This window comes from Mytilus californianus, unplaced genomic scaffold (assembly GCF_021869535.1).
Source record: "Mytilus californianus isolate M0D057914Y unplaced genomic scaffold, xbMytCali1.0.p SCAF_12, whole genome shotgun sequence".
Taxonomy (NCBI): Eukaryota; Metazoa; Mollusca; class Bivalvia; order Mytilida; family Mytilidae; genus Mytilus; species Mytilus californianus.
The window spans coordinates 44733134-44752250 of record NW_026262604.1 but is presented as its reverse complement, the minus strand read 5'-3'; the positions used below and the strand labels follow the sequence as shown (position 1 = coordinate 44752250).

Sequence of the window (19117 nt, the reverse complement as noted above, 5' to 3'; positions counted from 1 at the left end):
TGTATGTGGCTGTATGTATGCGTGTGTCGCCTTTGGATGATAGAGTGTATGTGGCTGTATGAATGTATGTGTCGCTTTTGGTTGTTAGAGTGTATGTGGCTGTGTGTATGCATGTGTCGCTTATGGTTGCTAGAGTGTATGTGGCTGTATGTATGCATGTGTCGCTTTTTGGTTGTTAGAGTGTAGAGTGTCATAAAGTTATATTTTCTTGTTGACACATATAACACACATTTCATGCTATTTTAAATATATATGTAAGGCCAAAAAAAATCTTAAGACAGTTTGTAAGGTGACGTCACATAGAAAGAACACAATCGTTTTGCAGGTTATTAAAAGAAACATTTGCCTTCTCTTGAGAGAAACAGATTTCACCGTCATATGTCTCGTAATATATGATATACGATATTTCTCCACTTCCGACATTTAAATGTGCTCATGTCTCGCGTTAGAAATCAGAAAATTAAATGTCTTGAGAGGAATATATTGCATCACTTGATGCAATGGTTGAATCGGTATATCAAACTGTGCATATATATTTAGCTTCATGCATTTTATAATACACTTGGGTCAACTTTAAAAATTGTAAAATTGCATTGATATAACCACTATGTCTTAAATATGTATCTATGACGCAGGTAAGCTATTAAAATGGCGTCGATAGTAACATCTAGCCGATACCATCTTGGAGTCTCCAGATAGCATGCATTTTTAGGTTATCTAGATCATTTTAGCGTCTAGACTAGCTATAAGTTCAGTTATCCAAGTCTACGTAGCTATACGTACTATGTAGCAGTATCAATATTGAACGCTCAGGGGAAAAGAACATGCCTGTTTGTGTCGCAAGAAAAACATGATCGTATTGCAGATCCTTAAAAACAAAATTTAAAGCTAATCTATACGTATCGTCTAAAGGTCATCACAGAAATAGATTCCACCATCAAATCTCGTGCGAGACGATATTTTTCCATGGCATAGCACTCTCGACAGTTGGTGTTTTTCCCAAAGATCCTGACAACATACAAGACAATATATATTCAGTTGACTTATTAATATTGACCCAACTTTCATGGCCATCAATTTATAAACAATAAAGATATTCTAGATAACTTTGCAGATTTAAATCTGATGAGAAAAATTTATTTAGTGTCAATTTGATTAATTCTGTATCCGTCAAAGCTTCCTAGCAATAAAAATTATTGACTTCAAAGTTCATGTCGCGAAGGAGGGTCTAGAATAAGGAGAAGTAAACTATCTGCTCTTTAAAACACGAATCGGCAAAATTATTAATACTTTTTTAATACCCCGTTTCCTAGCAATGAATATTATTGTACTCAAGAGATCCTGTCGCGAAAGAGGGCCTAGAATATGGAGAAGTAAACCGTTTTCTCTTTAAACCACGCATAGGTAAAATTATTATCATTATTTTATCACTCCGCTTCCTAGCAATGAATATAATTGGACTCAAGAGATCATGTCGCGAAAGTGGGTCTAGAATACAGAAAAGCAAATTATTCTGATCTTTGTCCATAAATGTGGAAATATTAATGAAACATAATATAACTAAAATTAATACAAATATGTATAAATAATTGCTATACAACTTTGAATTCTCAAGATCCTGTATCCTGTTGGGGCCTCGGTGGCCGCTTGGTGTACTGAGATTGTGAGTTTGAGTCCCGCACGTGGCAGGTGCGCATAGCAGGTGCACTTGACTCCAATCTTAATTGACTAGGATTGTCAGTTTTCCTACCGAAGGTCTGTGGTACTCTGCGGGCACTCCGGTTTCCTGCACCAATAAAAACTTACCGACACGAAATAGCACAATAGTGCTAAAAGTGAAGCTGAACACCAATCAATTAATCAATTCTACATTTGTTTGTACATCCTGCCGATACTGTTTACTTATATTTTGGCATTGCACAAGGTCACTGACTTTTACAGTATGTTCTTATGTTGGGCTGTTTCACCACTGTCCCAGGATAGGGGGAGGTTGAGCGTTTACAACCATGTAAAACCCCGTCCACATTTGTGCCTGTGACAGTCATGGTCCTGTAATTCAGTGGTTGTCGTTGAGTCACGTGTGTCACATTTGCTTTTTTTTGTAAATTGTTTTATAATAAATGAGCTGCGTAGGATAGAAACCGACCTTATGCAAATGAATATCAATACATCTGTTCACTTATTTCGGGTTGAAGGAAAACAGATTATTCTGTATGTGTTTTAGGTCATTGCTGAAGTCCGTACGGTGACCTATAGTTGCTTACATCAACGACATATGAACTCTGGCGGATAGCTGTCTCTTTGACAACCATACCACATCTCCTTATATTTTTATGTACTACGCTTACCCATACGTTTTATTGTAACTTCATTCATAAAGCAAACAGGTTCAAGACTTTCCCCCTTTTTTCTCAGATTAAGGGATTTCTTTAGAAATAAAGGTTATGGATCAACCTTTATGAATTCACTTGGAGAATTGCATATAATAGTATTTTATCTGATGTGTATGATCTTAAGGTGAAAAATGCTTTTTCCTAACTACATAATTATGTACTTGTAATTGTTACCGTGTGATCTTTCCAGTATCTTCCTACATTAAGGTAGTACCAAACAACTTGACTAAAATTAATTTGGCTCTTTAATTTTCATAAAATTTGACAAAATATTTACTTAAATTGACCCTTAGACAAAAAATATATAAAAATTTCAAAAACTTGAACCACACACTTTATCGGAAAAATTTCATTGGATATATAGCAGTTTGACAGACACTAATTTTTATCACTGAGAAGCTTAATATTTCCTTAACAATAGAACGTGATTAAAACGTTCAGCTGATTTTTACAGAGTTATCTCCCTGTAGTGGTATGTTCCAACTTAAGGAACCGGATGTTGGTGGCAAATCTTCAAATTCTATACTCAAACGCAGAAAGGATTTTGAATTATGTTTATTGTAAATACGAGATACACAATACACGAAGAAAAGTATAAGTGTTTCATTTAAGAAATTCTTGCAGAAAATATTTAAAAAATAAATATTGAAACCCTTCAAAAAAGAAAACATAATTGTGCTTTATGTAGATATATTTTATATGCCTTTTCTGTGCAGGTAACATATGTTTTGATTATATTTGTATCTTGCTAATTATGAAGCAAATTATTCATTATTGTTGGTCGAATTGAATATAATATCTCTTATTTAAGCTTTAACACAATATTTTCTCTTCATATACATATACTTCACACCGACATATCTAATTCCTATTCATTGGCAGTTAATAAATTTTGAGTTGACACCTGCTTCCATACTGACTTTTGTAAGAAAATATGTATGTATTACAATCCTTTATAAATTATTAGTATTATTATTAATATTTACGTGGAAGCTATAAAGGGACACATAAAAAATAAAATTAATCCGTGATCTCGAATTCCCAATCCGTGATCTCGGATTAATAATCCTTTATCTCGGATTCCTAATCCGTGATCTCGGATTTCAAATCCGTGATTTTGGATTCCCAATCCATGATTTCGGATTGATAATCCGTTATCTCGGATTCCCAATCCATATTAAAAAATGTTTAAATCATAGTTTCTTGTCAACTGTAAAATATAATCTATTATAGTGCAAAACGTCTGATACATATATCGGCTTTTACATTGACATATTGCATATCAACATTAATTTCAAATTTCACACTCGTGTAATAATTGTTGGTCAACTGGAAATCATAAGCCTTCTTATTATATTATATCACAGCAACACTTGCATTATGATAACTATTAAAATTATCATCCGTCGTACAATACGGCTGACATAAAAATCGGCTTTTACATAGAAATATTGCAAATGAACATCGATTTCAAGTTTTATATTCATGTAGTAATAATTGGTCAACTGGACAATCATAATCCTTCTTATTATATCACAGCAACACTTGCATTATGATAACTATTAAAATTATCACCAGTCGTCCAATACGTCCGACATATAAATCGGCTTTTACATTGATATATTGCATATAGACATTATTTTAAGTAATATACTCGTGTAGTAATTGTTAGTCAAATGTACAATCATAAGCCTTCTTTACATACATGTTTTAATATTATTATCAATCGTACGATACGTCCTATATATAAATCTGCTTTTACATTGAAATATTGCATAGCGACATTGATTTAAAGTTTTACATTCATGTAGTTATATTTATTCATCTGGCAATGGAAAACCATAAACTTACATCATGTCTTCTATAGAAATACCCCTCGTTCAAACCCTCCCTATTATTAATCTTTAACCTTATCAGATATGAAATTGCTTTTAGTAGCTGCATAATATAATAACACGTTTAGCGGTATTGTTAAATTATGTGTACTATAGAACCGTCCCCTATAGAAATACCTCCCATCCAAACCCTCCTTCTTATTAAACTTTAACCTTATCAGATATGGAATTGCTTTAAGTAGCTGCACACTATAATAACAGGTTTAGCGATATTGTTATTAATCGTTACACCAGATACATAAATTAATATATTTTTTCTTTGAACCGTCCAATCGATCTAATACTGCTTCCGTATGAAACAGTTACAATATAGTGACGTTTGACTTCTCGCGGTATTTTATTTGTCGCTGATTTCTTCGTTATAGTTAAATGGTTTGTCTTTCATGATAAAAATGGTTTGTTCAATAAAACTCTGATCTGGAGACGTTGCGAAAGTTTTAATTTTGTATTTTTAATTGGATATTTTACACACAAAAAATAAAACCCACAAAGGTAAGTGTAATTGTTTTTAATCAATGATATAATTATTAAGATTTTGTTAATGTATCAGAGATAATATAATATTAAGATTGTTTGCAACAAATAGTTTACATCAATTTATGTATACACTTTCAGCTCATTAGTAAGTACTTCGTTACCGACATGATTTATAAAAAAAACTTTCTTAAATTGTCCATCTATAAATTAAGAAATTACAAAGAAATTAGGGTTTAAACTTCCTCAGTCAAAGTTAGCCTCAGATGGATTTTGCTAATATTCTCAGGTCCTTTTTGGTCATACAGCTCTTCAGCTGTTTCGGTTCTTATACATCCTTGGTCTTTAAATATTCGACTCTGAGCGTTCCTGATGAAGGTAAATTTCAGAAAAGCGCTTCGGGCTTATGACATTTATAAAGTGTTGTAAATTATTGTTTTCATTTTTTGTTTTCAATTTGTTTACCATTTCTCGTAATTTGTGTATAAAAACTATTTTTTACTTGCAAAACCAGAAAAAAAAATGTGGAACAAACTACATGAAATTAAAGTCTGGGACGAAAAAACAAAATGAAAAGCAACGAGGCATGCATGTGCATGGGGGAATCGGAAATATAAAACTTATAGCTTTGTGCAATTGCAAGTTAGAGTAATTCAAGGTTCTTTGTAAAGATAAGTAGAATTTGTTACACATGCAACACCCGTATTAAAATTTCAAATCCGTACATGAATATATACATTTGAGGAGTTCTTTAAATTAGTTTTCCCAGAGTACATCTATTTTAAAACCGTATTTTTTAAAAAACTTTCAAAAAAAGTAATTTTCTGTTTCAAATCCGATATTCATTAATGTTCCTCAATTAAAGTTTTTCAAACGTCAAATGCTGATGTTTCTAATATATTAGATAAAATATACCAGTACAAATGTAACATATATCATTTATAATTGTTTAGCACCGACCATTGACTTTTTCTTTTTTTTATGTAAGGGGGTGGGGGCTCTTTTTCTTTAAATAAAGTACATTTTCAATAACATACTTATGAAACTCAGGTCACCAATACTATAAAAGTCCTGGTATGACAAAATGGGAATAATTCAAAAGAGAAAAACATGGCCTTATTTATAACAGTTCATTTTTTACAACTATTTGGATCAGGTTATTTAATCGTTGGACATATGTTACACGTGTGTATGTAGCGACAATTGTTGTACTTATAATGTTAACAAGATTCATAATATCATATAACCTTTCAACAGTACAGAATACAAGCTGTTCCAAGTATCGTATTGTTTTCTATATAAACATCCCGGGTCACCAAGTCGTTGATAAATATGATGGAGGGAAACAATAAGAGCATATACGAATCTCTGTTGGGGACAAATATAGAATATAATACACATGTATCGATGGGAATTCATTTATACTGCAACTGATCTTTCTACTATACAAATACAGGTTTGACAGATAACATGAAGTGATAAACGTATATAAAATCCTGGTATCCCCGCTTCTGTTGTGAGCGACCGGTTATATTCAAATTACTGTTCACGTCACAGTTCAATTTGAGTTCCTAATCGTGGTCCACGTTTGAATCATGTTAATTTCATCAAGCCTGAAACATATCCAACGGTCGGGAAGTAAAATAAAACTATGCGTTTAAGCGTAAATGTTAAATTGCAGTTTAAAAACAATACTCGTATATTATAGGAAAATATAAAACGAATTTGTACTCGCTACTAATAAAAACAGTAGAAAAGTCCAGCGGGCCTCGCTTTTCTGTCTATTTGTCCCTTTATCCGCCTTGTAGTTATGCGCAGGCCTAGGAAAACCTTTAACTGTTATGTCATCTTTGGTTTGTTTCTTTTTTTTTCGAAATTGGCCATGCTTTATAGATTTTAAGTTATGGGAATGGACAATAACAATAATAAACTTGTCGACGCACGTGGACATTTGTAACCCGAATAATGTCAGATCTCCGATTGCTACCACTAGAGGGCGCAGAATTAATACGCACGTGGTGTCATTCAGTTAAATGCGCTTAAAAATTAATTCCTGTGTAAACGCACTAGGTGTCTACCCAATTAATGCAAAGTGGTTTCGACTTATGTCCGGATGTAAATGAATGTGGTGTCAATTCCGATTCCTATACGTTAATCTTTAAATATATTTGTCACGTGACGCTAAGCAAGCAATATCTATTGATAATCTTCGTATTTAGACTGACGTTGTTGTTCTATCATATATTGAGACATTTGGTAAATTTTACAGAAGACAATGTTTAAACTGTCTTCAAACAAAGTTAGCCTTACATGGTTTGGCCTTTTTCCCACATGCTTTATAGTTAGAGAAATCTTAACGCTATTTATACCATCTTCATTCCAAGCTAGAAGAACTTGTAATTCTTTATGACTGTAAAACTAGAAATGAACGCAACAAAAACAGTATATTTTTTTAGAGAAGATTAGAAAAAATAAAGAAACAGCTAGTAAAAAGGAAATACCAATTGTGCATAGAAAAAAAGCTCTTTCGATACAAATCAAAATCAACAAAATATATATATGTATATCCCAACCGATGTATGGAGAAAAAACGACCAGAAAGTATTCGGTATGAAAGCACTTATGAAATTTAAGTCACGTGACTATTAAAAGCTTGCCATGTTGTATAAACTTCTATAAGTTCTCATGGCTGTATGTTGACCTTTGGATGTTTGTATTATCATTTGTGGTGTTGGGTTGCTGTGTCAATGACGTAAACCATACATTTGTTTTTTTCATAATTGCACTTTAATTTAATTTTTAATCAGATTTTCTAAAATTGTCTACTGTGTATGTTTCATTACCAACAAACATAGCACAAAATGTAATTTTGTAAGCCTATTTTGCAAACCAAAATAATTAAAACAGAAATATATCATTAAACTATTGACGACATAAATATAGTGACTGACCTTTGTTTTGAAAACAAAACCCAAACAAACATAAAAAGAAAAAAAAAACACAACAGAACATTGACATAACGCCTGCTGTATAGTCATGCATAATAGAGTCCGAAAGATGGAGAGTTTGACAGTAATAGATACAAGTTCTGATTGCTATATTTGATATTTATTTGCTAAACGTTTAGTGGAAAAATTTTCATCAATATTCACGATTGATTGTTTTACTGTTACTGTTAAATGCAACTTTCAGCAATCTTGTCTATATCGTGGCGACCAGTTTTAATTGGTAGAGGAAGCCTTAGTAACGTAGAAAACCGCCGACCTTCGACTGAAAACTGACAATCCCAGTCAATTAAGATCAGAATCGAACGCACCTGCCACGTGCGGGGTTCGAACTCACAACCTCCGTGTTGACAGGCTAGTGATTACTATAGATGAACTATTTAGACTACTCGATCTCCATTTTCGAGACGATAACAGGCAAACAATAAATTTATTGTGATGATTTTAAAAGTCGATTCTTCAACTTGCAGAAAGCGTGAAACTCTCTTTTCACGATATATCGAATTAACATCTCCATTACGACCGGATGTGGCTGTGTATTTATAGATCTCGCATTGCCAAATAGACGACCTTTTTCAGAGTTGATATAACAGTCAGATACAATTTCTGTACCACAGTCAACCATTTGTGGCTTACATATTTTAAGTAGCTATATTTTTAAATGATTAAATTTGGTAACGATGAACGACAGTAACAATTTGCATTATAACTCATATTATGATTGATTGATTGATTGATTGGTATTTGCTTTCAATATAAACATGATATTTGACTAAAGCAGATAATTGATATACATGTATCAGAGAAATCAATGAAACATAACAGGGGGTCTGAGTGGGGGGCATCATTTCTTTATTCTTTGATTTTTTAGACTATTTTTCCGTATTCTTTATATTTTAGCACCCCCAATATTCTCTATTTTGTTTTGTTTTGCCTATTTTACTCTTCTTTTGCGCTTTTTGCCCATTATTCTCTAACTTGAAATCCCCATCTAGATCCTGATAACAATAAACCTATTAACATTTTTGGTATTTAACTGAATTTTGTCTCCGAATGACCTTAGATCTGCTCCGAATAACCTTCTGACTTCAAGCAACAATCACTTTTTAATTGTGACGTCAAATTTTTTAAATTGTGATGTCCAATTTTACGGGAATTAACTTGTGTGATTTTACGTAATGGCGGACAAATTTGCATACAATTGTAAATACGTCTATAGAACATAGAAGACCTAAAACAATCCTACAATTTTTTCAATAAAAGCGTAAATGATCTTGTCTTTGATCATTATTCATTAAAGAATTGTTAGTGTTAAGAAAGTAGATATTAAATTTATTCCTTGATTACAAAGTCTGCAAAGATGTTAAACAGAACACATTTAAAGATGTCGATTCTATACTTCAATACAATTCTATAATAATTGCTTACTTTAAAACGCTTCCATCTTTACTTATTACCTTATATCCCGTTACAACTTTGATCAATGCCAATTAAAATATACTTTTAGGATATATCTTTTAGTCCAAAGTTTGAATATAAACATCAATTGCAACCTTTAATTAGAAATATTTGAATCACGTTTTATTTATTTGCAATAAAAACTTGAAATTACATAATACATGGTGATTTTAATTTTTCAAATGAAACAAAAACAAAGAATTTCATACTGCGAAATATGATACATTTTCTGTTTTGTTCAAACGTTCTTGCAATTCACGTCTCCACTTAAAATTAGACACACTTTGCATTTATATTTAGGATTACTTGTTGCAAAGTATGTCATCCATACCCTCATCTATAAGGTCATTTTAATAGCCAAATTTCTTTGCCATTTTAAAAAAAGCATAAACCAGTATAACACCATAGTTATTACACAGGGAAATTTCACTCACATGAATTTCACGTGAATTTAAATTCATGTGAATCTCACGTGAATGTCACCTCAAACGAACTTATACGTGTAACTCACGTGAAATCAGTTCGTGTGAGTTTTACGTGAATCTCATGTGAAACTCACGTGCAAATCAAATGATTTTTTTCACGTGAAATTCACGTGCATTTTTAAAATAAAGTTATTCAAATAACATTTAAATTTTAAAACGTAATTAAAATAATAAAAAAAAATACCATTTTTTTTGTAAAGTTTACGTGGAATTCACGTGAAAATTTCAATTGATATTCATGTGAATCCCAATTCACGTGAAATTCACATAAACATTTTCATGTGATTTTCATGTATGAGCTCGTTTGAAGTGAATTCATGTGAATTTGCCTTTGTATCAATGAGAGCTGCGGATAGAGAAATTTGGCTAAATGACCTTATAGATGAGGGTATGGATGGAGTTTGCAGAATAGATAATAATGGGTAAAAATTGCAGAATAAAGGGCAAACATTTAAAGAACAGAGAAAAAAAGAGGCAACAATATAAAGAATAGACATGAATGGGGTGCTAAAATTTAAAGAACTGTATATATTCAGGGTAAAAATAAAAAAAGAAGTTAGCGAAAAATGATCTTAAAAGTAAAAGAATAAATGAAGGACCCTCATCAAGATCCTCATAGATTAATTTGTTCGTTTGCTTTAATGTTTTGTAAGGTCTGAGGCTAAAACCTGCGTTACAAACGTGAAAGGATGGGATATGAACGACAATTATACAACTAACCATAAAGACCAAAGGACAAACAATAGAACATTATCAGTTCACTGTACGACCTTCAACGACCCTCCCTTTAACCTGGGACAGTAGTCTGACAACCAAACACAACATAAGAAAAAAACTTCACAAATCAAAATAGCGTTAGTTCAGACTGCATTCCTCGTGGTTGTAAATTATTTGTTGACAGAATATCGTATTGATTGACTGATCGTTGTTTACTTAACGTCCAGTTGTAGATTAGAATATGAGAAATCAACATCAGACATGTCTGAAGTCGAAATATCAAATTGAACAATTACTTTTTTCGTCGATCTTTGAAGATTATGTGCTTACACTGTGAAGCTTAATTTTTTTTTTTCATTTTCTCGTTTTTTTATGCATATGATCTTAATATATACCGATAATTTGAATACATGGCCGTACATGCATATGTCAAACGGGTTATAATAATGATGGGACTGGCGAACCGGCTAAGGTTCTAATTGAAACGTTTATTTTTCCTCTTGAAATTGCAAGGACGCACCCTACACCCATACCACATCTAAAACAACTGATATATGTTTTGGCTTTAACACGTCAGCTTATTTTAATTAGAATTTCGAACCCCACTTATCTCACATACTGGATCCGAGCATGAATCGGATAAGATGGCAATTATCATTTAATTAAAAAATCATTTTACAGTAAATTCATGTGCAAAAAAAAAAATAATAATAATAATAATAATCATGCATTTAATATAGGCGGAATAAAACAAAAATTATTCTTTTTTCTTATAACAATTATGGCAATTTAACTCTGTCCTTAACATTACGACGTGCGTCGTTTATTGTTAGAGTTCACCGAACTTAATTATTATTTATAACGTACCACAGATCGTCTTGCAATTTGCACTTAAATCAAATAATTATCAAATTATTTTTAGCTTTCACATTGGTTTTATCACAGATGAAATTGACAAAAGTCTTTGAAATTTTAAATCTGAATATCTATGCATATTGATTTGACAAACGGTGTCGACAAATTTTTAGATAAGAAGACCAAGAGTAAAATAATTTGCTACTGTCACGCTTTTAATTATTTTGATGTATTCTATGTACAGTTGTTGATGTTAACTATTTGATAAACACATACGAATGATGACAGCCATAATTTTTTCATGTCAATTCTAATTGCACATAGGAGCCCACTGGTTCCCGGAAGTTTAGAAGTGCAAAAGCAGCTACACAGGCAAATTTTGCTCACATGAATCTCACGTGAAACTCATGTGAAAAATTTCAGGTGAAATTCACCTCAAACGAACTTATACATGAAACTCACATGAAACATTTCACGTGAAATGGGATTCACATGAATAGCACATAACATTTTTCACGTGAATTTCAAAAAAAATAAGTTGTTATTTTTCATGATTTCAAATAAATTTGACAATTTAAATGTTATTTGAAAAACTTTATTTTCAAAATTCACGTGAATTTCACATGAGGTTCATGTGAAACTCACATACACTGATTTCATGTGAGTTTCACATATAAACTCTTTTGAGGTTAAATTCACTTGAGTGAAATTTCCCTGTGTATTTGTGATTCGAGGAACAGGCAAACTATGCCCTTCTTTATCAATTTTATACATTTTTTTTTCATTCAAAACAAACGCTCAACAATGACCCCAAGTACTTATCTTTCGTTTTATACCAAAATTATATTACATAATATGAAAGCAAAAATAAAATTGAGAATGGAAACGGGGAATGTGTCAAGAGACAACAACCCGACCAAAGAGCAGAAAACAGCCCAAGGCCACCAATGGGTCTTCAACACAGCGAGAAAATCCTTCACCCGGAGGCGGTCTTCAGCTGGCCCTTTAACAAAAATGTGTCCTTGTTCAGAGAAAATGAACGTCATACTAAACTCCGAAACATCTAAACTATTTTGTTTTGAATAGGTACTGTTTACTTGTTAATACTGACCGGGCTCAATTAGTGATTATAAATCTAATACACATCCCCATGTAGTGTTCAACAAATGAAGTATTATAGATATCCATCTTGTCATTTAGTCAAGAGCTGCTCTGGCAAGGCACATTGACAGACGAGGGGACAAACGGACAGAGGGTGTCTATATATCCTAAAACTTTGTATGCGTATAGTTTAAAAAAACATTTCCCAATATTTTTTGTTAAGAAAAAAATATATATAAGTAGCGTTTAAATTCAATCATTGTAAAGTAATTTATAAATAAGATAATGATCTGATATACATCAATGATAATATGATACTTTCCTATCGATTTGGGAGTCAATACAACATACTGCTGGTTAATTACAATTCGTTGCGAAATGTTTACCCTTGGATTTCTTAGCCTTAACTATTAGTGAACTAAAAATATCAGTGCAAATTTCTAACAGCCTCGAATCGGGAATTTGTCAAAACTGACGAATCAATGATAAGTGTTCATGAAAACGCAATGTTAAGCACAACTGACCGAAAAAAGAACTTGTTTACAGCAAACAAGATCTCCAAGAGAAGATCTACAAATAGGTCAGCATGGCCGAAATGATATATATAGGAGTTATTGCCCTTGAATGACAATTAGCAATTCAAACTCATTGGAGTCTCTAGTTTTCATAATCAACAAAAATAGATATCCAGGAAATTAAATGAAATATTGTTTTTTTGTTCGTTTGTTTGTTTGTTTGTTTGTATGTTTGTTTGTTTGTTTGCTGTCTCATTAACATTTATCCAATATTTTTCATTCGCCATTTAACAATAAATAAAAAACCCAGTTTTCTACAAACCTAAAAGAGCAATTTCATGTAGTTTTTAAAAGGCTAATTAACTCCAATTCCATCATCATTCACCTATGAACAGGCTTATCACTTAAAGTGCCGATGTTGACGTCCTGCAGACTGTAATCAGGAAATTGATTTGTATAGAAGTTTCATAGAGAAAACATACCATATAATAAACGACAAACAAAAACCGTTTATTGAAATAAAGATTAAGAAAAATCATAATTGTTGAGTAGCATAAAATTCTGCTAATCTAAAGAAATCATGAAATTGCTGCCGCTAAAACCATTCCAAATGTCAGATCGAGTTTCACAATATTGACTTACTTCAAACATCATCCATAAAAGGGCAGGCCATCATATAGAATTTGTAATAAACAAGAGAGCATACCATCTTGTCTTAAGTTATTAAACAAAATGTTCAGCAGGTCACCGCTTCAGAATTTAAAGTATTGTGAAGTAGTTTTATTGTGTTTACACCGAAATGAAAATAACTTTATGCCATTAGTTGGATAGTAATTATAAAATAAGAAGTGTGGTATAATTACAAATCAGACCTAATAAACAAGCTCTAAATGAAACGCCTTAAGCAACTATAACAGATCACCGTCTGCTGTACTACATACATGTATTAACAAACCACAGCATTGTAAATATATACAATATATTCGAAAGTTGTGAATTGTGAAGCCAATGCTCTTTTCATTGATTAGATTTTAATTATAAAAAGAATCTGGAATTAGGCCATGTTTTTAGTCTGACAATCTGAGAGGCTTACCCTTTCGTAGCACATAATCTCACTTCTCTTGAAATACACGAGACTCTCATATATCTGTTTAATACCTGAACTGTCCATGGAATTTTTATTGCTTATTACGGAATGATGTTTTTATTCATTATTTATGGTGGCCGGTTAAGGCCATTTCGCCTTTCATATTCTAAAGGGCGGAAACGCGAAGTCGAAAATGTGAAAACGCAAAGTCGAAAACACGAAAACGTGAAGTCGAAAACACGAAAACGCGAAATGGTTTCACTTTTTGATTTCGCGTTTTCGACTTCGCGTTTTCGTGTTTTCGCCCTATTGAATATGAAAGGCGAAATGGCCACACAATAATTATTGGTAGCATGCACTAGTGAAATATTCAATTTATTGTTGTTTGCTTTATTGGCCATTCTTAATCTAGAAACAACAAGACTGGTGTAGGATTAAGAAGGGTGCACAGTATCTACCATGTGACCACATTTGGAGTTACAGTAACCAAAAAAGTAAATACAATCGATAATTAAATTGATGGGGAAGTAAAACAGCCTTCTCTAGTGCACATTATCATTTAAGAAATACGCAAAATACGAAGTTAAATAATGTAAATAACAAGAGTGAGAGTAATTCGAGATTGCACGGACGTCTACAAGTCCTTAAAAAAGCCACTAGACGTCTGAGCAATTTCAGACTTGGGCGATGGATATATATACATGTGACTAAATGTCGTTGGGTTATTTGTGTCTTTGTTTTTGCTGTTTCATTGATGAACATCCCATTCCCCGTTTACTGTTATTAATTTACGTAGATGACCACTAACCAACAAACATATTTAAAAGACATCTAGAATCCGGCATTTGGTCTTCAATATTATAAACAAGTGTCTACTGAATATGCCAAACTGTTATTTCCCCAAATTGAGATTGATTGATTTATTGTTGGTTGCTTAACTTCATGCGGTAATTATTTCAAGTATGTCCGGGACCCTGTGGAGATATATTTAAAGAGAAACTATTTAAGATCTGTTATTAACCAAGATTCCCTGAAAAGACAGATACAGCATTAAGTTGCGACTGAACTAGTTCTTAAGCACTCAACTATCCGTCTGTTAATCTCCATAAGAAGAGCCACTTTATAATTCCAGTATGATAGACAATGCTGAAAACATGTAATAATTAAAAATTGATAATACCACATTAAAAGATGTTTACCGAGAGAGCACTTAAAGTTCTTAATCTGCCTTATGAAATTATGCCTTATGTACTCACGACGACTGTACTTTGAAGTACATACAACGTATGTTTTCATACAGCAATGTCATAAACAATGTAGAAAGAAACGATTCAATTCAATATCAATGTTATTTCTTTTGAATTTTAATGCAGGGTAAATATTATTAAATAAAAGTAATTTTTAAATTTTATTATAACGCCGTGAAAACCATGTTCAAAGCTATAATTCAACAGGTTAGATATAGATAACTCTAAAGTGACAAAAATGGAAGATTTTAAGCAATAGTTGCAGCTATTAAATACTACAAAAATAAACAAATATTCTAAACAAAACCAACTTTAACAGGACCTCATCACATATGCACGATAGACAAATGGCAAACTTTGTTGCAAACATTGATATGGTCATAATTATAAATTAACTGTTTACAAAACATTGAATTTTCGTAATTCTAAGGATTATCTACCCCCAGGAATAGATTACCTCGGCTATATTTGGTAAAACCTTTCGGAGTTTTGGGTCGTCAATGCTCTTCAACTTCATTCTTTGTTTGGCCTTTTTATTTTTTGATTCTAGCGTCACTGATGATTCATATGTAGACGAAATGCGCGTCGGGATTAAAAAAAAAACCAAAACTGGTATCTATGATGATTTTTTTAAGAAACAAAAGATATAGATGTAGGTGTACATACACGAGGCAGCCTACCCTAACTTATTTTACTCACATGGTAGTTAGTTAAATGGCATGTTTAAAGAAGACGATTGCTACTGCAACGTATGTGAAGCTTTATGACAGATTTTGATACGGAGTATTTGATTGAGCAAACCTTAATGTACTGCTGTTAAATATTAAACAAATATCAAGTGAACTTAGTCAGAATTCATCATGTTTAAACGAGTTAAGAAACAAACTTTAGGTTTTGGTTTGTGACCCGGATTTGTTTCAGTAAAATCGGTTTATGACTATTGAACAGCGGTATACTACTGTTGTCTTTATTTAGATATATATTTAACAGAAACTATTTAATGGTTCTTTGGTTAAACTTGTTTCCGATCCTATTTGTATCTTTGAGCAAATAATTGTTATAAACTAAAACTATTTAATGCCTATCATTTATCAAGATTCCCGAAAGCACAGGCTAGTTCTTTAGCATTCAACTCTCCGTCTGTTTATCTCCACCAGAGGAATAAAAAAAGTGCTACTTAGGAGAGCACTTCACTTTATAATTCTTGTATAGTAGACAATGCTGAAGCCGTGTAGTAATAAATAATGCAACATAAAAAAATGATTGTAGTTACCGAGAGAGCACTCAAAGTTCTTAATCTGCCTTATGAAATTTTGTCGTATTACATTCGCGATTGCTGTACTTTAACTACATGAAATGTAGGTTTTTAAACAGCACTGGCATAAACAATGAAATGAGAAACCACCCAATTCAATATCAATATTATTTTATTAAATTTCAATGCAGGATAAATATTATTAAATAAAAATATTTTCAGTAATAAAACGCCATGACATCCGTGTTTCAAAGATATAATTCAGCTAGCTAGATATAGGTTAAATACTCTAAGGCGACAAACATGTATGATCTTAAGCACTAGTTGCATCTATGAAATGCTACATTTATAAACACAAATGTTACATAAAACAAACAGAAACAGGACCTCATCATATATGCACTATACACTTATGTTGCAATCATTGATAAACAAGGAATATAGATGTAGGTGTACATATAATTGGCAACCTTTTTCCCCGAATGTGACCTACCGAATTAGACTTTTCTACGGGTTTGTACTTACATGAGCAAAACGACGGGTACCACATGTGGAGCAGGATCTGCTTACCCTTCCTGAGCACCTGACTGATATCATCCCCAGTTTATGTTGGGGTTCGTGTTGCTCAGTCTTTAGTTTCTATGGTGTGTTTTGTAAACCGTTGTTTGCTTTGTGGCCTTTTTCTTTTATTGCCAAGGCTTTGTCAGTTTTTTTCGAATGAGTTTGGATGTCCTGTTGGTATCTTTCGCCTCTCGTCTGCTTCTTTATAACCATAACTTAATTTACTCAGATTGTAGATTGTTAAATGACCTGTTGTCATATTCAAAGAAGTTATTTGTTACTGCAACTTATGTGAAGCTTAATGACAGATTTTGATACGGAGTATTTGATTTTGAAAACTTTTAAAAATGTCCTGATGTTAAATATTAAACATAATATTAAGTTAAGAAACACATAGAGATATATTTAACAGAAACTATTTAAGGCCAATCATTAAATAAGATTCCCGAAAACATAGATTTAACATAAAGTAACGACTAAACTAGTTCGTTAGCACTCAACTCTCCATCTATTAATCTTCATCAGAGGAATACAAAAAGTGTTACTTAGGAGAGCACTTCAGTTTATAATTCTTGTAGAGTAGACAATGCTGAAGTCCTGTAATACTAAATAACACCACATAAAAGATGATTGTAGAGAGCACTCAGAGTTCTTAATCTGCCTTATGAAATTATGCTTTATGTACTCACAACGGCTGTACTTTGAAGTACATAAAATGTAGGGTTTCATACCACAATGTCATAACAATGTAGAGAGAAACCAAAAAATCAAATGTCATTTGTCAACTTAATTTCAGTGCATGATAAAAAGTATAAACCATTTATGTATTGTTTTTTTCAATAATCAAATGAAAACTATATTTTAAAGGACATGTATATAACTAAGCTGATAAGATAAATCTAAGGCGACAATTCTGCCAAAACACGACGCATTTAGACGAAATACTCTCCTATAAACATTAATTTTAAAAATATTAATGCCATTAACATGTCAGCGCAATACCTCATATTATATGCACTTTACATCAGGGATAAACTTAGTTTTATACATTAATTGACAAACGAGTGACATGGGAGGTACATGTATTTGCACATACACGAGGCACACAAATTCAATAAGTGGCAACTTATTTTACTCAAATGTAAAAAAGTATAACAAAAATATCAAACTCCAAGATAAATTCAAAAAGGGGAAGTCCATAAAAACTTACAAAATCAAACGTTATCAATCAACCGAAATAGTGAAAAACAACTGTCATATACCTGACTTGGTACATTTATTTGCAAAGGAAATTGTGATTTAGACCTGGTTTTATAGCTAGATAAACCTCTCACTTGTATGGTTGTTGTTATAAAGTAAAATAAAAACATGCTGTGGAAATAAAAAAAAAGACGTTTGTTTCAACAACCTTTGTAAACGTAGGCCTTATGGCGGAATTTTTTACGAAGTATTTATAACGCAAAGTTAATGTCCTGACTTCAAATATTAATTAAATATCGTATAAGCCAGAATTCATTATTTTTTTAATGACATGAAAAGGCACGTTTCCAACAAAATCGCCTATGGATTCTGTTTAAAACAACATTTCACCTTTTAAATTTGCTTTGGTATAAAACCAGTTTGGAAATAACATTATTTTGGTACGTTCATTTTGATCTTTTAATGAAAAAGCAATCAAATGTCTATTGCCAGAGGTAATTGAAAAATCATACGTGTTAACCTCCATGTCTTACACAATGCATAAACTGTTTCCCAATAACTTATGATCATCTCAAACACTGTGGGATTAATATAAAGACATTTAAGCCCTATCGCCTTCAGGATAAATTGAATAAAAGCTGATGTGCTTGTACGTCAACAATTCATCAAAATTATTACAACGAATGATATAATGGTATGAAGACTTCAATATATAAATCTATTCTTAATCGAATATTTTCAAGGATTTGTGATTCGTTAAAACTTGATCTTATGTACATTTGTATTTACTCAGATTGCACACCAATACTGTTGTGTTTAGCTTTTCGTAGGTCAAAAACAGCATATTGCACAGGGCATACAGCATGTTA

The 19117-nt window shown here is 32.1% G+C and overlaps 1 protein-coding gene across 1 annotated transcript in view; it reads left to right on the top strand.

Annotated features, from left to right (window-relative positions):
- The first annotated feature begins 4575 nt into the window (after positions 1–4575).
- Positions 4576–19117, top strand: part of LOC127721870 (galanin receptor type 2-like) — a 46650-nt gene continuing 32108 nt past the window's right edge. Inside the window, exon 1 of the mRNA XM_052228681.1 lies at positions 4576–4780. The gene's annotated coding sequence lies outside the window, so the exon portion shown is untranslated. The remainder of the gene's footprint in view (positions 4781–19117) is intronic.